This window comes from Pistacia vera, unplaced genomic scaffold (genome assembly GCF_008641045.1).
Source record: "Pistacia vera cultivar Batoury unplaced genomic scaffold, PisVer_v2 Contig321, whole genome shotgun sequence".
Taxonomy (NCBI): domain Eukaryota; kingdom Viridiplantae; phylum Streptophyta; class Magnoliopsida; order Sapindales; family Anacardiaceae; genus Pistacia; species Pistacia vera.
Window position 1 is genome coordinate 45,404 of NW_022196137.1, and position 22,226 is coordinate 67,629.

The 22,226-nt window shown below is 31.5% G+C and overlaps 1 long non-coding RNA gene across 5 annotated transcripts; it reads right to left on the reverse strand.

Annotated features, from left to right (window-relative positions):
- Positions 1–1,605: 1,605 nt before the first annotated feature.
- Positions 1,606–21,553, reverse strand: LOC116137247. 5 transcript variants are annotated; one of them, XR_004129155.1, is made up of 11 exons: positions 21,405–21,553; positions 20,837–20,881; positions 20,066–20,150; positions 19,645–19,728; positions 19,396–19,441; positions 18,736–18,887; positions 18,436–18,519; positions 18,140–18,201; positions 17,806–17,883; positions 17,413–17,495; positions 1,606–1,706 (listed from the first exon to the last, which is right to left on the reverse strand). It is a non-coding gene; the product is annotated as an uncharacterized LOC116137247 (long non-coding RNA). The 5 variants fall into 5 exon arrangements; XR_004129156.1 differs by having other exon boundaries at positions 18,140–18,204; positions 20,066–20,154; XR_004129154.1 differs by having other exon boundaries at positions 18,436–18,523; positions 20,066–20,154.
- Positions 21,554–22,226: the final 673 nt, after the last annotated feature.

The following is a 22,226-nucleotide window of genomic DNA, read 5'->3' on the forward strand; positions in this document are numbered from 1 at the left end:
ACCGCGAGACTTGTTTTATTTTCTTTATTTCTTCTTTTAACTTATGAAAATCTTCAACAACTCATCCACTCTTTTAGCCAATTTTGCAAATCTTTTAATCACCTCAACATTGTTTGTTGCACTTTCAACATCTTGTTGCACACCATCACGTGTGGATTTCAAAAGTTGAAATATCTCAAATCTTTGTCAATGCTCTTGAAAACAAATAAAAAACTAACATGACGTTGATTAACTTCAATAAGTTTTCTTAACCTCTGATAAAATAGGGTCCACAAAAGGTGTTGCTATTTCCATCCTGTATGATATCAGAAAATGATAATTAGTTGATATCAATCAAGGAAAAACTATTGAAAAAGGTGAATGAGAAATTTTAACACCTTTCTCTTTAGGTAATTGTCAAATGACAGGCTTTGATAAAAAACCAATGAAGCACAAGCACCCAACTGTCCTGGCCTATTGCAAGAAGTAAAGAAGGAAACAAGATCAGAAAAGTTAAGACAATTAATTTTGAAACACAAAAACTATAAAGCATGGTCATATATTGAGGGTTTTAATAAACCCACAACATTTAAGCTGTATTAATCTGTTTCCTTAAAAACATTAGTAAACCGATTTCTTAAGTACCTTTGAACTAGCCAAATAAAAGCATTACCAGAGCCTCCAAACAATTTTAGGTTGATATCATTTACGAGTTGTATTTCATACGTATTTCCATTATTAGAAACTAGATTCTATTTTTTTTTTCATATAATAAAACAATTAAAAAAATTTGGGTCAATTTTGTGTTAGGATATCATATTAATGTTAGTGTTTAACTGGGTACGAGACTACTAGCTGTCAGTTTCATGGCTATTGGGTTAATTTTAAGTTATGAAGATATGTGCATTCAGAAGTTCAGGTTAAATAGTAATTATTTTTGTCAACAACTATCAACGGATTCAACATTATTTGATTCAAATTAATGTACAACTAACATTAGCATTAAAATTTATGTTAAAATATCCTTGCCTTTTAATTTAGTCTCATGTGTAAACCTAAAGAACAAAGACTGGAAGGTGGTCTTTCGTAAATTAAATGTGGAAAACAGTGTTCAGTTTTAATTTGTTTTTTATGGTCCGCATTTGAGAATTTTCATATTTTAGAAATCTTTCTCAATGAGGGATGTTGGTTAAAAAAAAATTTTGTAGTGTAGGAAAAGTTATTAATCTAATTTCTTTTCAAGAATAAAATGAAAAAACAACCAAATTGTTTTGATGAAGATCGACAAGAATAAAATAGAAAATAAATTGATCTAAGAGATTGTACTTGAAAATTTTCCAAAAATTGGATATTTTTTATGTTCTGCCTAAAATTAAGGGGTAAAATAAGCAGAACCTATAAACAAACACACTAATTCTAAAGCAAATCTTACAAATTGTTATAAACTAATTTCACCTTTTATACCGATGATAAAGATATAATAATTAATAATTGGGAATCTAGGTAAGTAACATTCAGTCACAATATTTGCTACAATAGTACAGTGACAATGCTATCTTTTGACTTAAATTTTTGGTTTAATTTTTACAACTCCTTGTAAGAACTATTGATGTAAAACAACACACATTATTAGAAACTATTATATGTCTCCCCATAATTATTAAAAATCCCTCCATGAAAGGGATGACAAATTTCCCCGTCAAGACGAGTCCCCGCTTGTCCTTGCCCTATATGGGAGAGGCAATTAAGCTAAAATTCACAAATGAGACAGGGATGAGAATGAAAAAATTATCCCCAAATTGATTTCCGGAACGGCACGGGGAGGGGGATGAAAACCCATCCCTAAATAAAAAATAAAATACTTTTTTTTTTTTTTTTAATTTGAGGATTGGGTCGTCCATATCCATGATATTATCAAATCCCCGTATACAAGTTCATAAACCTGTATGATAAGAGGGTATTTGATAGTTTTGCTAACCATGCAAAAAATTAATATTTACCAATCTCATAAAGGGTTATATAAAGTAAGTCCTAAATATTTTCAAACAAATTTTAACAATTCCTTCCAATTAATCAGCAATTAGATATCAAGTAAAAAATAAAATTTTATGTAGTCAACATGTATACTTCGGATTAACAAGATAAACATTAAAAAATGAGTAAATGACTTTTTGCCACCAAATCATATCCTAATGACACTTTCCCACCATTTTACTACATAAAACACAATTCCGTTAGTAAATTTTGTTGGGAAGAAGGGTAGAATAGTCAAATTTTATTACAATTAAAGGCAGGATGGTCTAGGTAGGTTGGTTGTTGCGTCAAGCTCATTTCCGGCGATCCTATCACCATAAATTACTCTAGCACTACTATCACATCCACCGGCATGTCCTCTCCAAAACCTCTAACATTCCCAACACCCTCTACTCGTCGAACGTCCGCCGGTCATCACTACCCCTCTTTCTAGGTTTAGGGTTTTTATTTGATTGATGACTTGGATTGACCTGAATAGGTTTTTGATGCTAGAAGATGACGAAGGAAGGTTTCTATGAGTGAATTCTGTTCTTTGTGTGGTTGCTTTCCGGTCATTGGCACTCCCAAAGCTTCAACATTTCCTATTTCCCTTGCACGCAACCTATTTGACAAAAGGTCGAGCTCAACCTAGCACTTCCAGTCGAGCGGCTGCAACAAGATGGCACTTGCCCAACACAAACCAACAAAAACAAACACAAGAGTGACCTGATTGGCAAACAATGATGCACAAAGAGATAGAATCCAGGCACGCTTTTGTATTCTTGGCAGGTTGCGCAAGCGCTCACAGGGGCAGGTTGGTTGGGGAATTTTACGAGCAGGTGGTGGGTGCCCAAAAATGACTGGTGGACGGCAAACTACGAGTGGCAAAAGTCGATTGAATGGTGCGTTTTGAAGATGGCGTGAAGGAGGTTCCATGTGGTGGAAGAGTGAATTTTGGTGTGCCAATCGATCAGAAACAAGCCTGAAAAATTGGATGCTTTTTGGCAATTAGCGTGTGAAAATGGGTAGGCTAAAATCGAGTCGAGTATCTGGGTATTCAAACTCGACTCAAGTGCTACGATATCGAATTCGAGTTCGAGTTTAAGTGGTCGAGCCTAAGGAATCGAGTTTGAACTTGAACTCGGTATCTCAAATTGGAATTCGAGTTCAAATAATTGAGTCTTAGTTGGCTGTAATCGAGTATTATTCGAGCCTTAATCGAGTTCCATTATTCGAGCTTTAATCGAGTTTGAGTAATAGCTATAATCAAGTTCGAGTCCAAGCAATTTAGCGAGCAGGTGGCGTGTAATTGAGTCATGCAATTTTGTGGGGATTTCGACCACTAAACACTATCCCACACCTAGAAAACTACACAAACAACAAACAACAACAAAAATTCCAGAAAAACCTGGTGGTAAAAGCCAAAACTACTATCCCTTGCCAAAAACAATCCTTTGACACTGACAAACGGCGAACAACAAGCAATCCAAGACCAGGGTTTTAAAGACCAAACCAAGATGATTTGAATGGGACTAACCACATTCGTTTCTAATCGATTAATCAACTGCAAATGAGACTGAAAATGTGTTTTCGCGAAAAAGTAGTATAGTTTTCGACGAATGATGAGTCGAACAATGACAAAAAACACACGGATGGAAAAAAGAGATTAAGACCTTTTAACGGTGGGTAGGCATTGATTTTCGACATCGGTAACGTCTAGAATTAGGCTTAGAAAAATGGGGATGAGTGTCAACAGCAGGTGAGTTAACGATGACGAGAAAGACGACAAACAAAAGTGCAATTTTCGGTTTTGAAAGAGAAACAACAAAGAATGAGAGAAGAGATATTTGGATTTAGGGATTTAATTTTTATTACCAAATCTTGTTTTACATTATTTGAATTGGGTAAATTTGCAATTTTACAACTTATAAAAACGTACGACCCTATTACTTTAAAAACCATTACTTAACTCCAAGCTTAGAAAAAATCACGAACCTTTAGAGTTGAGTTCTACTAAGATTGAACTTGACTCGAACACTACTCAAACCGAACTGACTCGAAACACTACTCAAACTCGAACTTGACTCGACTAATGCCAAGCTAAGTTCGAGCCAAAACGGAGCCGAGCTGCTTGGCTCGATTTTCACCCTTAGGTGAGGTCGATTAGATGAATTTTATCTTCATAATGAAAATCTTGTTATTAACAGAAATGTTAACAAAATATAAAACTTGGGTAAAAAAGTGATATTTTAAAATTCTGGGGGTAGAAAAATGTCATTAAACTATTATTTGGGTGGGAAAAAGTCATTACTCTTAAAAATAATTGTATAAATGTTAAGAATAATGTAGATTAATGCTTGAAAAGATATTTTATTTGCATTAAAATATCATAAGAGAGTTACAATTGTGAAGCAATACCTAGAGGAGACAATTTGACGTCAAAAGTTTATCTTGAAGAAGCAAGAGTTTGACTTGAAAATAATGAACTACCTAAATGATCTGAACAATAAAAGAAGAGTTAGATTTTGTATTGATGGAAATCCCCAAATAAAAATTAATGATAAAGTTGTTTACACACAAAAAATAAAAATGTGCACTTGATATTTATATTCTACGCATACCGTCATTAAAATTTTGATTTTTAATCCAAAAATCCTAATAATTAATACCAAATCACTATAGTAACACTTAATTATATAGCAATGCTTAATTGAATGTGCAATATAGTTGCGGAACCAAGATTTGACTTACAGGGGCTAAAGTGAATAAAAGAGAAGGAAAAGAAAAAAATGTTGCTTACTTTCTCGAGTAAAGAGATGGCTTCAATAACTTCTTAGAACTTCAATAGATAAATATCTCTACAAAATTCTCAAACAAGCTGCAAATGGTAGCAAAAAAACTAGCTATTCAAAACTTATGAATAAAAAACTCGATCGGCCATTGGGGTGTTAGCACAAACAAGTGTTTATATATCTTATCTCACCTTAATTTTTAATTTTCCTTTCTTTCTAGAAATGTAAATAAATATTTGAAAGTAGAAGAATTAACATATCTAGTTTAGACAAAACCAAGAAACAATAGTAATAAAAGTAATAACATGGTTCATAAATCTTAAGAAATCATACCTAAATGGAAGGTTGTAACCTAGAAAAAGGCACCTTACTTTGAGACTTGAAACTTTTGTTACCTGCTATGAGCATGAAGATGAGTGAACATACACATTAATGACACGTAGAAACATCTAAAGAAATATTCAACAAACAATTCTTGGGAATAATGAAAGAATAATATATATTATATACTTCTATAAAATATGTGTGTTTATAGTAGTAAAATTGGGATAAAAATTGTATTTAAAAAGACCATCACTAATCCTTCCAATAGTATGAATATGCTATGCATCTTGAAAACCACTCAGCAGTAGATACGGTTGTTCATATATTAGCAAAATCCCTATCACTTACAAGCTCGAGAATGTTGGTCACAATTTGCAAAGCCTAGCTTCATAACCAAGGAAAAAAAACATTTTAGTGCAAGCTTTGAAGATCAACGTTACAAATTCTATCCTTAATCAATTTGTTATTTGATTGGTACAACTAGAACATTGTAATTGTAAGATTTAATCGCTAAGTGATATACAGATGCTAAGCTCCATTAAAACACATAACTAAAGATAATGGCAAAGCATAAAGTTAATTTTCATACCTTGTGTGTAGGTAAGCATAATACACAGTATGAAAGCTGCCGATGAGAATTCCACTTCACTATCCCTTATACATATATATATTAGTGAAATATACCTACAACCCACGATCACAACTAACAACACCCAACCGGTTTAATTTTCCCTACCTTCAAATTTATTAGATCGCCAATAAATCAAAAATCGATAAAATATGAAGTTGATAAAGGTAAAAATCAGAAAGATAAAAATTAGCAAAAGTAGTATTTTAATGAGTAATCAATTTTCCAGATGATGTTCTAAGATTATTAAGTGATCATATTGAAACATGAAAATTAACTTCAGATCTTCGGATATTTGCAAAATCTCTTTTATTTGATTTTTTTCAAGAGTAAATTGAAAAAATAACCCAATTGTTTTGACAAGACGAGTAAAATGAAAAATTAATTGATATAAGGTATACTTGAAGATCTCCAAAAATTTGATTTTATTTCACGCCCTTAAAAGAGTGGTAAAAGAGGTTGTTTTCGCTATAGTAAACAAATGTCATAAGAGAGCAAATTCTAAAGCAAATGTCACAATTTAATTTTAACTTCACATATTAAGAATATGTAAATAACGTTTGAAAGCATTAAAATATCACAAGAGAGTTTAATGTGTGAAGCAATACCTTGTCTTGAAGAAGCAAGAGCTAGATTTGAAAATAATGAACTACCTAATTGATATGAAGATTTAAAGGTGTAGATTGTATTGACAAAGATGCCCAAAAAATAAATTTAATGATTTTTTAAAACTATTTTTAATCCAAAATCTACTAATTTTACACCAAATCACTATAGTGACACTTAATGATATGGTAATGCTATCTAGAGCAAAATGAAATAGAAAAGAAAAGAAAATGTTGTTATTAGAATACTTTCTGAGTTAAGAGATGGTCAGTAATTCTTAGAACTTCACTAGATAAATATCGCCAACAATCTAAAACAAGCTGCAAATGATAAACAACAAACTATCTGATCAAAACTTTATAAATAAGAATCTCAATCGGCCATTGATGTGTTAGCAGAGAAACAAGTGTTTATATATCTTTCATATACTTATCTTTAGGTTTCCCTTTTTTTCTTTTTTTCTCTCAGAAATGTAAATTAAAATAATTGAAAGTGAAGGAATGATTAACATATTTAGTCTATCACAAATCAAAAGACAAAATTCTCGAAGGTTATGCTATTCAAGTAGTAATTATTTTATGTATATTTTTGGAAGTATTGGACAATAAGTAAGCATTCTAAAATACGATAATGATATAATCTTGAAAGCTCACCTCAGCAGTAAGATACTGATATTCAGATATTTGCGAGACTCTATCACTCTGAGTTGAGAAGGTGTGGTCACAGTTTGCAAAGCTAGCTTCATTATGAAGCAAAGGAAGTGAGAACACACATTTTAGTTCAAAAATCTGATAGTTTACAATTTCTTATCCTTTGATTAATTTGAATATTTGAGTTGGTATAACTGAGCATTATAATTGGTACACTTAATCATTATTTGTTTCAAAGGTGGTTTTAAAGTATGGTCTGTTTTTTAAGCAATCTTTTTATATGTTGAGATGAGATGCTAAACTCCATTAAAGCAACATAATTAAAGAATAAATTATTGTTAAGATATATTTAAAAACATTAAAGTTAGTTATCATACCTATAACTGGTGTGTAAGCCAAATATAATATATCATGGAAAGATACTGATGATAACTCCAAAGACTACCCCTTAAAAGATATGTATCAAATCCCCAAACAATGTCAAATTCAACAATAACATCATCCTTTCATATACTTTATCGTGCCTTTCATTTTTTCAATTTTCAATTTTATTTTTTGGTGAGGGATGCGAATTAAGTGAAATTATAGAAAGAAATCAAAATCCGGTAAAATATGAAGTTGATAACGGCAAAATTAGATATAAACAGTAGCAAAAGATAGTATTTGACAGATAATTAATCAAACTTTCTAGATGATGTCCAAGATTCACAAGCAATTGTATGAAATGGGAAAATTTTAACCTGGAAATTCACCTAACCTGGTAGTCTTTATATCTTTCATAAATTTGCAAAATCTGAATCACCTATGAGCAATGAAGATTAATGAACAAATATATATATCCAGACCTAAAGATCATTAATTTAACACCAAAAAGTAACTCAGTAGATCACAAATGAAGATCCAAAGAGCCAGGAATGACCTTTACTGTAAGCTAATATATCCTCAAATACATGAAGCAAAAGCAAATACTTTCTTCAGAGAATCAGTTACTGTTAAGAGTCGTGCTACAAGTAAAATAATGACAACAATCTTCATATATTTTGAAAATCTCTAACACCTAAGAGTATATATATGTAGATTAATGAACATCTTGCAAGATCTAAAAAGTGATTCATTACAACACCAACATAGACTTTCAGTTGACTATCTCTTAGCTCAATGATATTAACATCAAATGACAAATATTATCTTCAGTGAATCAAATAATAGTAAAGAAGTGCTGCAAGTAGATAAATAACAGAAACCAGAAGATCAAAACATCCACCAATAATCTCAACCAACTAAAAGCAGTAGCAAAAGCAAATTATTGTTACGTTAAAAGATCGTACCGAATGGGTTGATGGATCAATGTTATCCTGAGTTGAAATTCTACTATTGAAAATGAACTGAAACTCGCCTTGTAACTTTAGATCACAAAAAACTGAGTTGCCAATGGAGATAAATGAGAATGTGTAACTTGTACAGTAGTCCAACTTCAGAGTAAATTAAGAAAGCATTATTTTCCAATTCCTCTCAAACACGTATGCTCTGCTTTTGTAAGGGGAATCGATGACCCACCATGTCTGTAGACTATTGACTTATCAAATTAAAAGAAAAGATTAAAGGCGACACTGGCAGTTGCAGGGAAAGTTACAATTAAGAAAAAAGATCGATTTTTTTTTTTTAATTGTTAAATTTATGGTCAATTATATTCTATAATGAGCTTCTTTTATATCCTTTCGAGGAGAATGACCCACCATGCTCGCCACAACCTAGCTCAATTTAAAAGACGACAAAATTTTAATGCATAAAAACACCCGAGACAGCTATTCATTTTCCTCGAATGGCCCCCATGTCTGCCACGATTTTGTAAAGGATGTTTGATATTTTTATTTTTTAATGGGTGATGGTTTTTAAAATAGAGGAGCAGGGGTTGGTTTCAAATAAGATATTACAAGGTACATCTTCGAAAATTCAGTGAAAAAATAATGTAAAGCCAAAAACGAGGTGGTTTCATTTAAGTTAACGAAGGAATCCTGACCATCAGATCAAGATAGATTCAAGGGCTGACATATACTGATATGGGCATATATAAAAGAAGCAATAGTGTTGTGAAACAGCCACATCTTTTGTTAATCTGAAAGGTTAGGGATCGTGAAGAAAAAATTAAAGCAATTAGGGTTGGGTATTTGCTGAGGCTTTCTAGGAATAATCTGGATAGATTAGAGAGAGGGTTGCGTTTCCTTCTTGAGGCTAGGTTAGTCCTCTGTTTCTTGCAGATTGTAGAGAGATTCTTGAGCGAATAGGCCTAGGTTAAGTGTTGCTCTGTTTCGACAGATTTGTATGGTTTTTCTTTTTGTAAGTGTTGAATAATCTTTTAGGGCTGTGAGTATCCGTATTTCGGAGCTCAACGTGGATGAAGTCTATCCAAGATTGGATAGACGAACTATGGTAAATTCGTGCCTTGATTTTGTGTATGTTTTGATCTTGAATCTTAATTGTGTTTGTTTGTGTTGCGAATTGATTAATTAGGCTTGGGTTATAACATTCAATCAATTGGCAAAACAACATCAACCATTTTGTTATAACAAGCAGTCAAACTCAGTTCATAAAACACTTGAAAAATTATATATATGTATTTTCAATTTTATGGAAGCTAACAAAAAAAAATGGTTTATCCATAAAAATTGGGTCAAATATTCATCTAACACTGCCAATATTGGTCTTAATCTTGATTAACCCCAAAGGGTTAGTCTAGCAGTTAAGGAAATTTACTCTTTTCCTTGAATCTTGGGTTTAAATCTTGGGGTTACTTAATACTTACTGTAATAACATTATGATTTACTTAGTCTTTTGAGTTTATGGGGTGTTTAATAAACTTCAGGAATTAATTGAGGTGCGAACAAGCTTGTCTTGACATCCCACTTACCTAAAAAAATAAAAAATATTGGTCTTGATTCTCTTGTAAAAACAAGAAGTGAAGCAAGCACTAGTACAACTCATGGACAAAACGAGAAATGTACAAATAGTTCAGAATTGGGGTTGGAACAGGATTGACAAATGGGTGGGCCAAAAGATTATATTCTTTTGTAAGACATACGTCAGCCAAAAAAATTGTACTCAATTTTGTGTACTTTTCCCCATATGTCTTTTCAATTATTTGTTAGTTTTATAAATTCAAATCCTCTATTGGGATTGATTATATAGATCTCATTTCCGTCTTTGATTAGCAAAAGTTTTGAAATGATAAAATGACCAATGACAACTTGTCCTTCATGCAATAACAGTCGGAAGTGTGATTCTAGTAACCATGGTTGGCCAACGAATGTCATAGTTGTAATTGAAGAGATAAAACAATAATTTAATTTAACTATTAATATTTTAATTTAATAGTTATAATTTAAAATTTAAAATTCTAATAAATTAGGGTTCAATAGGAAAAAATATTTGAAACAAGGGGAAAGTGGGCATTTTTCACGCAACGAAACTAAATGTTCCTGGAATGGGCATCCTTTATATATATATTAACCCGAAACCGATCTAGAAACAAAACTACTTTCGGTTTCCAAAATGTAACTAAATCAGTTTTTCGGTTTAGTTAATGGTTCAGGGGTATTTTCAAACCGGTTAATTGAAACCGATTTTGCCTAAAAGTCTCTAAACTTTGGATCACACAAAATTGAGTTGCAGATAGAGATAAATGAGAATGTGCAACTTGTAAAATAGTCCAACTTCAGAGTAAACAGGAAATTAAGAAAGCATTATTTTCCAATTCCTCTCAAACATGTTTGCTCTGCTTTTGCTCTTTTTTCCACCCGTAGGTTGGTTTAGAGGTAATTTTATCTTCATAATGAAAATCATTGTTATTAACAGAAATTGTTAACAAAATATAACATTGGGTAAAAAGTGATATTTTAAATTCTGTGGGTAGAAAAATTCATTAACTATTATTTGGGTGGGAAAAAGTCGTTTACTCTTAAAAATAATTGTATAATGTTAAGAATAATGTAGATTAATGCTTGAAAAGATATTTTATGGCATTAAATATCAAGAGAGTTCAATATGTGAAGCAATACCTGGAGGAGACAATTTGACGTCAAAAGTATTATCTTGAAGAAGCAAGAGTTTGACTTGAAAAATATGAACTACCTAAATGATCTGAACAATAAAGAAGAGTTAGATTTTGTATTATGGAAATCCCCAAAATTAATGATAAGTTGTTTACACACAAAATAAAAAATGTGCACTTGATATTTATATTCTACGCATACTCGTCATTAAATTTTGATTTTTAATCCAAAAATCCTAATAATTTTAAACCAAATCACTATAGTAACACTTAATTATATAGCAATGCTTAATTGAATGTGCAATATTTAGTTGCGGAACCAAGATTTTGACTTACAGGGGCTAAAGTGAATAAAATAGAAAGGAAAAGAAAAAAATGTTGCTTACTTTCTCGAGTAAGAGATGGCTTCAATAACTTCTTAGAACTTCAATAGATAAATACTCCACAAATTCTCAAACAAGCTACAATGGTAGACAACAAACTAGCTATTCAACTTATGAATAAAAAATCTCGATCGCCATTGGGGGTTTAGCACAAACAAGTGTTTATATATCTTACTCATCCTAATCTTTAATTTTCCTTTTCTTTCTTAGAAATGTAAAAAATATGAAAGTAGAAAATTACATTTCTAGTTTAGCACAAACCAGAAGACAATAGTAATAAAAGTAAATAACATGTTCATAAATCTTAAGAAATCATACCTAAATGGAAGGTTGTAACCTAGAAAAAGGCACCTTACTTTGAGACTTGAAACTTTTGTTACCTGCTATGAGCATGAAGATGAGTGAACATACACATTATGACCGTAAAACATCTAAAGAAATATTCAACAAACAATTCTTGGTAATAATGAAAGATAATATATATATATATATATATCTATATTATATATATATATAGTATATATATATATATATATATATCTATATATATATCTATATAATATATATATATAATGCTTCTAAATATTAGGTATTAATGTAGTAAATTGGGATAAAATTGTATTTAAAGGCCATCACTATCCTTCCAATAGTATGAATATGCTATGTATCTTGAAAACTCACCTCAGTAGTAATACGGTTGTTCATTTAGCAAAATCCCATCACTTACAAGCTCGAGAAGTTTGTCACAATTTCCAAGCCTAGCTTCATAACCAAGTAAAACACACTTTTAGTCCAAGCTCTGATAGACCAACGTTACAATTCTTATCCTTAACAATTTTTATATTGGATTGGTACAACTAGACATTGTAATTGTAAGATTTCTAATCACTAAGTGATATACAGAGCTAAGCTCCATTAAAACAACATAACTAAAGATAATGGAAAGCATAAGTTAATTTTCATACCTTGTTGTACTAAGCAGAATACATCCGTTGAAAGCTGCCGATGAGAATTCCACTTCACTACCCTTACACATATATAATTTAAGTGAAATATACCTCACAACCCATTATTGACGAAGACGAGTAAAATGGAAAATTAATTGAAGGTATACTTGAAAGATCTCAAAAATTTATTTTATTTTCAGCCCTAAAAGAGTGGTAAAAGAGGTTGTTTTCGCTATGTAAAAAATGTCATAAGAGAGCAAATTCTAAAGCAAATGTCACAATTAATTTTAACTTCACATATTAAGAATTATGTAAATTAACGTTTGAAAGCATTAAAATATCAAAGAGAGTTAATGTGTGAAGCAATACCTTGTCTTGAAAGAGCAAGACTAGCTAATTGAAAAATATGAACTACCTAATTGATTGAAGATTTAAAAAGGGTTAGATTTTGTATTGACAAAGATGCCCAAAAAATAATTTAATGATTTTTAAAACTGATTTTTAATCCAAAAATCTTACTAATTTTACACCAAATCTCTATAGTGACACTTAATTATGGTAATGTTTATCTAAACAATGAATAGAAAAGAAAAGAAAAAGAAAATGTTGCTTACTTGAATACTTTCTGAGTTAAGAGATGGCTTCAGTAATTCTTAGAACTTCACTAGATAATATCGCCACACAATCTAAAACAAGCTCAAACGATAAACAACAATCTGATCAAAACTTTATAATAATGAATCTCAATCGGCCATTGATGTGTTAGCAGAAACAAGTGTTTATATATCTTATCATATACTTAATCTTTTAGGTTTCCCTTTTTTTCTTTTTTTCTCTCAGAAATGTAAATTAAAATAATTGAAAGTGAAGGAATGATTAACATATTTAGTCTATCACAAATCAAAAGACAAAATTCTCGAAGCTTATGCTATTCAAGTAGTATTATTTTATTTATATTTTTGGAAGTATAGCAATAAGTAAGCATTCTAAATACGATAATGATATATCTTGAAAGCTCACCTCAGCAATAGATCGATATTCAGATATTTGCGAGAACTCTATCACTTCTGAGCTTGGGAAGGTGTGGTCACAGTTTGCAAAGCCTAGCTTCATTATGAAGCAAATGAATGAACACCACATTTTAGTTCACTCTAATAGTATTACAATTTTCTACTTTGTTATTTAATATTTGATTGGTATAACTGGGCATTATAATTGGTACACTTAGTTCTATTATTGGTTTCAAGAGGGTTTTTAAAGTATGGCTGTTTTTTAAGCAACTTTTATCTTTTTATATGTTGAGATAGATGCTAAACTCCATCAAAACAACATAATTAAAGAATAAACTATCGTTAAGATTAATTTGAGCATAAAAGTTAGTATCATAACTTTACCTGGTGTGTAAGCAATTTATAGATCCTTGAAGTACTGATGAGAACACTTGACTACCCTTAAAGATATATATCAAATCCCCAAACAATGTCAATTCAACAAAACATTATCTTTTCATATACTTTATCTGCCTTTCATTTTTTTCAACTTTTTTTTTTATTTTTTTGGGTAGGGATCGAATTAATGAAATTATAGAAAGAATCAAATCATAAATATGAAGTTGATAAGGGCAAAATTAGAATATAACAGAGCAAAAGATAGTATTTTGATAAAAATTAATCAATTTTCTAGATGATGTCCAAAGATTCACAAGCAAGTTGAAATGGGAAAATTTTAACCTGAAATTCACCTAACTGGTAGCTTTTAGATCTCCATAAATTTGCAAAACTGAATCACCTATGAGCATAAATGAAGATTAATGAACATATATATATATTTATCATACAGACCTAGACTAAGATCATTAATTTAAAACCAAAAGTAACTCAGTAGATCACAAATGAAGATCCAAAGAGCCAGGAATGACCTTAACTGTAAGCTAATATATCCTCAAATAATGAAGCAAAAGCAAATACTTTCTTCAGAGAATCAGATACTTTAAGAGTTTGCTACAAGTAAATAATGACAACAATCTTCATATATTTTCAAAATCTCTAACACCTAAGAGTATATATTGTAGATTAAGAACATCTTCAAGATCTAAAAAGTGATTCATTACAACACCAACATAGACTTTCAGTTGACTCTCTTAGCTCAAGATATTACATCAAATGACATATTATCTTCAGGAATCAAATATAGTAAGATGCTGCAAGTAGATAAATAACAGAAACCAGAAGATCAAAACATCCACCAATAATCTCAACCACTAAAAGCATTAGCACTAAACCTGTATGATAAGAGGGTATTTGATAGTTTCTGCTAACCATGCAAAAAATTAATATTTACCAATCTCATAAAGGGTTATATAAAGTAAGTCCTAAATATTTTCAAACAAATTTTAACAATTCCTTCCAATTAACTCAGCAATTAAGATATCAAGTAAAAAATTAACATTTTATGTAGTCAACTAATGTATACCTTCGGACTTAACAAGATATAACATTAAAAAATGAGTAAATGACTTTTTTGCCACCCAAATCATATCCTAATGACACTTTCCCACCATTTTACTACATAAAACACAATTCCGTTAGTAAATTTTGTTGGGAAGAAGGGTAGAATAGTCAAAATTTTATTAGAAGTAAAGGCAGGATGGTCTAGGTATGGTCGGTTGTTTGCGCGCTCAAGCTCTTTTCCGGCGACCCTATCACCAGAAATTACTCCTAGCACTACTATTCACTCCACTAGCATGTCCTCTCCAAAACCCCTAACATTCCCAACACCCTCTACTCGTCGAACACCGCCGGTCATCACTACCCCTCTTTCCTAGGTTTAGGGTTGTTTATTTGATTGATGATTTGGGATTGACCTGAATAGGTGTTTGATGCTAGAAGATGACGAAGGAAGGTTTCTATGAGTGAATTTTGTCTTTTGTGTGGTTGCTTTCCGGTCATTGGCACTCCCCAAAGCTTCAACGTTTCCTTATTTTCCCCTTGCACGCAACCTGTTTGACAAAAGGTCGAGCTCAACCTAGCACTCTCCAGTCGAGCGCGTGCAACAAGATGGCACTTCGCCCAACACAGACCAACAAAAACAAACACAAGACTGACCTGATTGGCAAACAATGATGCACAAAGAGATAGAATCCAGGCACGCTTTTGCATTCTTGGCAGGTTGTGCAAGCGCTCACAAGGGCAGGTTGGTTGGGGAATTTTTACGAGCAGGTGGTTGGTGCCCAAAAATGACTGGTGGACGGCAAACTAGGAGTGGCAAAAGTCGACTGAATGGTGGGTTTTGAAGATGGCGTGAAGGAGGTTCCAATGGTGGTGGAAGAGTGAATTTTTGGTGTGCCAGTCGATCAGAAACAAGCCTGAAAAATTGGATGTTTTTTGGCGATTAGCGTGTGAAAATGGGTAGAGTAAGGTTATAGCTAAAATCGAGTCGAGTATCTGGGTATTCAAACTCGACTCAAGTGCTACGATATCGAATTNGGGTTTTGAAGATGGCGTGAAGGAGGTTCCAATGGTGGTGGAAGAGTGAATTTTTGGTGTGCCAATCGATCAGAAACAAGCCTGAAAAATTGGATTTTTTTGGCGATTAGCATGTGAAAATGGGTGGGGTAAGGTTATAGCTAAAATCGAGTCGAGTATCTGGGTATTCAAACTCGACTCAAGTGCTACGATATCGAATTCGAGTTCGAGTTTAAGCCTGGTCGAGCCTAAGGAATCGAGTTTGAACTCGAACTCAGTATCTGAAATTGGAATTCGAGTTCAAATAATCGAGTCTTAGTTGAGCTATAATCGAGTATTAGTCGAGCCTTAATCGAGTTCCATTATTCGAGCTTTAATCGAGTTTTAGTAATAGCTATAATCAAGTTCGAGTCCAAGCAATTTAGCAAGCAGGTGGCGTGTAATTGAGTCCATGCAATTTTGTGGGGATTTCGACCACTAAACACTATCCACACACTTTAGAAAACTACACAAGCAACAAACAACAAAAAAATTCCAGAAAAACCTGGATGGTAAAAGCCAAAACTTACTATCCCTTGCCAAAAACAATCCTTTGACACTGACAAACGGCGAACAACAAGCAATCCAAGACCAGGGTTTTAAAGACCAAACCAAGATGATTTGAATGGGACTAACCACATTCATTTCTAATTGATAAATCAACTGCAAATGAGATTGAAAATGTCAGTTTTCGCAAAAAAGTAGTATAGTTTTCGACGAATGACGAGTCGAACAATGACAAAAAACACACGGATGGAAAAAAGAGATCAAGACCTTTCTAACGGTGGGTAGGCGTTGATTTTCGACATCGGTAACATCTAGAATCAGGCTTAGAAAAATGGGGATGAGTGTCGACAGCAGGTGAGTTAATCGATGACGAGAAAGACGACAAACAAAAGTTGCAATTTTCGGTTTTGAAAGAGAAACAACAAAGAATGAGAGAAGAGATATTTGTGATTTAGGGATTTTAATTTTTATTACCAAATCTTGTTTTACATTATTTGAATATGGGTGAATTTGCAAATTTTACAACTTATAAAATTCATACGACCCTTATTACTTTAAAAACCATTTACTTAACTCTCAAGCTTAGAAAAAATCACGAACCTTTAGAGTTGAGTTCTACTAAGATCGAACTTGACTCGAAACACTACTCAAACTCGAACTTGACTCGAAACACTACTCAAACTCGAACTTGACTCGACTAATGCCAAGCTAAGTTCGAGCCAAAACCGAGCCGAGCTGCTTGGCTCGATTTTCACCCTTAGGTGAGGTCGATTAGAGGTAATTTTATCTTCATAATGAAAATCATTGTTATTAACAGAAATTGTTAACAAAATATAACATTTGGGTAAAAAAGTGATATTTTAAAATTCTGTGGGTAGAAAAATGTCATTAGACTATTATTTGGGTGGGAAAAAGTCGTTTACTCTTAAAAATAATTGTATAAATGTTAAGAATAATGTAGATTAATGCTTGAAAAGATATTTTATTATGGCATTAAAATATCATAAGAGAGTTCAATATGTGAAGCAATACCTGGAGGAGACAATTTGACGTCAAAAGTATTATCTTGAAGAAGCAAGAGTTTGACTTGAAAAATAATGAACTACCTAAATGATCTGAACAATAAAAGAAGAGTTAGATTTTGTATTGATGGAAATCCCCAAATAAAAATTAATGATAAAGTTGTTTACACACAAAAAAATAAAAAATGTGCACTTGATATTTATATTCTACGCATACTCGTCATTAAAATTTTGATTTTTAATCCAAAAATCCTAATAATTTTAATACCAAATCACTATAGTAACACTTAATTATATAGCAATGCTTAATTGAATGTGCAATATTTAGTTGCGGAACCAAGATTTTGACTTACAGGGGCTAAAGTGAATAAAATAGAAAGGAAAAGAAAAAAATGTTGCTTACTTTCTCGAGTAAAGAGATGGCTTCAATAACTTCTTAGAACTTCAATAGATAAATATCTCCACAAAATTCTCAAACAAGCTGCAAATGGTAGACAACAAACTAGCTATTCAAAACTTATGAATAAAAAATCTCGATCGGCCATTGGGGTGTTAGCACAAACAAGTGTTTATATATCTTATCTCATCCTTAATCTTTTAATTTTCCTTTTCTTTCTTAGAAATGTAAATTAAAATATTTGAAAGTAGAAGAATTAACATATCTAGTTTAGCACAAACCAGAAGACAAATAGTAATAAAAGTAAATAACATTGTTCATAAATCTTAAGAAATCATACCTAAATGGAAGGTTGTAACCTAGAAAAAGGCACCTTACTTTGAGACTTGAAACTTTTGTTACCTGCTATGAGCATGAAGATGAGTGAACATACACATTAATGACACGTAGAAACATCTAAAGAAATATTCAACAAACAATTCTTGGTAATAATGAAAGAATAATATATATATATATACTTCTATAATAAATTATGTGTGTTTATATGTAGTAAAATTGGGATAAAAATTGTATTTAAAAAGACCATCACTAATCCTTCCAAATAGTATGAATATGCTATGCATCTTGAAAACTCACCTCAGCAGTAGATACGGTTGTTCATATATTAGCAAAATCCCTATCACTTACAAGCTCGAGAATGTTGGTCACAATTTGCAAAGCCTAGCTTCATAACCAAGGAAAAACACACATTTTAGTGCAAGCTTTGATAGATCAACGTTACAAATTCTTATCCTTAATCAATTTGTATATTGGAATTGGTACAACTAGAACATTGTAATTGTAAGATTTCTAATCGCTAAGTGATATACAGATGCTAAGCTCCATTAAAACAACATAACTAAAGATAATGGAAAGCATAAAAGTTAATTTTCATACCTTGTGTGTAGGTAAGCATAATACATTCAGTATGAAAGCTGCCGATGAGAATTCCACTTCACTATCCCTTATACATATATAATATTAAGTGAAATATACCTCACCACCCACGATCACAACTAACAACACCCAACCGGTTTACTTTTCCCTACCTTCAAATTTATTAGATCGCCAATAAATCAAAAATCGATAAAATATGAAGTTGATAAAGGTAAAAATCAGAAAGATAAAAATTAGCAAAAGTAAGTATTTTAATGAGTAATCAATTTTCCAGATGATGTTCTAAGATTATTAAGTGATCATATTGAAACATGAAAATTAACTTCAGATCTTCGGATATTTGCAAAATCTCTTATTTATTTGATTTCTTTTCAAGAGTTAAATTGAAAAAATAACCCAATTGTTTTGACAAAGACGAGTAAAATGAAAAATTAATTGATATAAGGTATACTTGAAGATCTCCAAAAATTTGATTTTATTTTCAGCCCTTAAAAGAGTGGTAAAAGAGGTTGTTTTCGCTATAGTAAACAAATGTCATAAGAGAGCAAATTCTAAAGCAAATGTCACAATTTAATTTTAACTTCACATATTAAGAATTATGTAAATTAACGTTTGAAAGCATTAAAATATCATAAGAGAGTTTAATGTGTGAAGCAATACCTTGTCTTGAAGAAGCAAGAGCTAGATTTGAAAAATAATGAACTACCTAATTGATATGAAGATTTAAAAAGGGTTAGATTTTGTATTGACAAAGATGCCCAAAAAATAAATTTAATGATTTTTTTAAAACTGATTTTTAATCCAAAAATCTTACTAATTTTACACCAAATCACTATAGTGACACTTAATGATATGGTAATGCTTATCTAGAGCAAATGAAATAGAAAAGAAAAGAAAAATGTTGCTTACTTAGAATACTTTCTGAGTTAAGAGATGGCTTCAGTAATTCTTAGAACTTCACTAGATAAATATCGCCACACAATCTAAAACAAGCTGCAAATGATAAACAACAAACTATCTTATCAAAACTTTATGAATAATGAATCTCAATCGGCCATTGATGTGTTAGCAGAAACAAGTGTTTATATATCTTATCATATACTTAATCTTTTAGGTTTCCCTTTTTTTCTTTTTTTCTCTCAGAAATGTAAATTAAAATAATTGAAAGTGAAGGAATGATTAACATATTTAGTCTATCACAAATCAAAAGACAAAATTCTCGAAGCTTATGCTATTCAAGTAGTAATTATTTTATTCTATATTTTTGGAAGTAGTAGACAATAAGTAAGCATTCTAAAATACGATAATGATATATATCTTGAAAGCTCACCTCAGCAGTAGATACTGATATTCAGATATTTGCGAGAACTCTATCACTTCTGAGCTTGAGAAGGTGTGGTCACAGTTTGCAAAGCCTAGCTTCATTATGAAGCAAAGGAAGTGAGAACACACATTTTAGTTCAAACTCTGATAGTTTACAATTTCTTATCCTTTGATTAATTTGAATATTTGAGTTGGTATAACTAGAGCATTATAATTGGTACACTTAATTCTATTATTTGTTTCAAAGGTGGTTTTAAAGTATGGTCTGTTTTTTAAGCAATCTTTTTATATGTTGAGATGAGATGCTAAACTCCATTAAAGCAACATAATTAAAGAATAAATTATTGTTAAGATATATTTAAAAACATTAAAGTTAGTATTCATACCTATACCTGGTGTGTAAGCAAAATATAATATATCCATGGAAAGATACTGATGATAACTCCAACTGACTACCCCTTAAAAGATATGTATTTCAAATCCCCAAACAATGTCAAATTCAACAATAACATCATCCTTTCAATATACTTTATCGTGCCTTTCATTTTTTTCAATTTTCAATTTTTATTTTTTTGGTGAGGGATGCGAATTAAGTGAAATTATAGAAAGAAATCAAAATCCGGTAAAATATGAAGTTGATAACGGCAAAATTAGAATATAAACAGTAGCAAAAGATAGTATTTTGACAGATAATTAATCAAACTTTCTAGATGATGTCCAAAGATTCACAAGCAATTGTATTGAAATGGGAAAATTTTAACCTGGAAATTCACCTAACCTGGTAGTCTTTATATCTTTCATAAATTTGCAAAATCTGAATCACCTATGAGCATAAATGAAGATTAATGAACATATATATATATCCAGACCTAAAGATCATTAATTTAAAACCAAAAAGTAACTCAGTAGATCAAAAATGAAGATCCAAAGAGCCAGGAATGACCTTTAATTGTAAGCTAATATATCCTCAAATATATGAAGCAAAAGCAAATACTTTCTTCAGAGAATCAGATACTGTTAAGAGTTGTGCTACAAGTACAATAATGACAACAATCTTCATATATTTTCAAAATCTCTAACATCTAAGAGTATATATTTGTAGATTAACGAACATCTTGCAAGATCTAAAAAGTGATTCATTACAACACCAACATAGACTTTCAGTTGACCATCTCTTAGCTCAAAGATATTAGTATCAAATATTATCTTCAGAGAATCAAATTATCGTAAAGTAGTGCTGCAAGTAGATAAATAACAGAAACCAGAAGATCAAAACATCCACCAAAAATCTCAACCGACTAAAAGCAGTAGCAAAAGCAAATTATTGTTACGTTAAAAGATCGTACCGAATGGGCTGATGGATCAATGTTATCCTGAGTTGAAATTCTTCTATTGAAAATGAACTGAAACTCGCCCTGTAACTTTAGATCACACAAAACTGAGCTGCCAATGGAGATAAATGAGAATGTGTAACTTGTACAGTAGTCCACTTCAGAGTAAATTAAGAAAGCATTATTTTCCAATCCCTCTCAAACACGTATGCTCTGCTTTTGTAAGGGTAATCGATGGCCCACCATGTCTGTAGACTATTGACTTATCAAATTAAAAGAAAACATTAAAGGCGACACTGGCAGTTGCAGGGAAAGTTACAATTAAGAAAAAAGATCGATTTTTTTTTTTTAATTGTTAAATTTATGGTCAATTATATTCTATAATGAGCTTCTTTTATATCCTTTTGAGGAGAATGACCCACCATGCTCGCCACAACCTAGCTCAATTCAAAAGACGACAAAATTTTAACGCATAAAAACACCCGAGACAGCTATTCATTTTCCCCGAATGGCCCCCATGTCTGCCACGATTTTGTAAAGGATGTTTGATATTTTTATTTTTTAATGGGTGATGGTTTTTTAACTAGAGGAGCAGGGGTTGGTTTCAAATAAGATATTACAAGGTACTGCATCTTCGAAAATTCAGTGAAAAAATAATGTAAAGTCAAAAACGAGGTGGTTTCATTTAAGTTAACTGAAGGAATCCTGGACATCAGATCAAGATAGATCCAAGGGCTGACATTTATTGATATGGGCATATATAAAAGAAGCAATAGTGTTGTGAACAGCCACATCTTTTGTTAATCTGAAAGGTTAGGGATCGTGAAGAAAAAATTA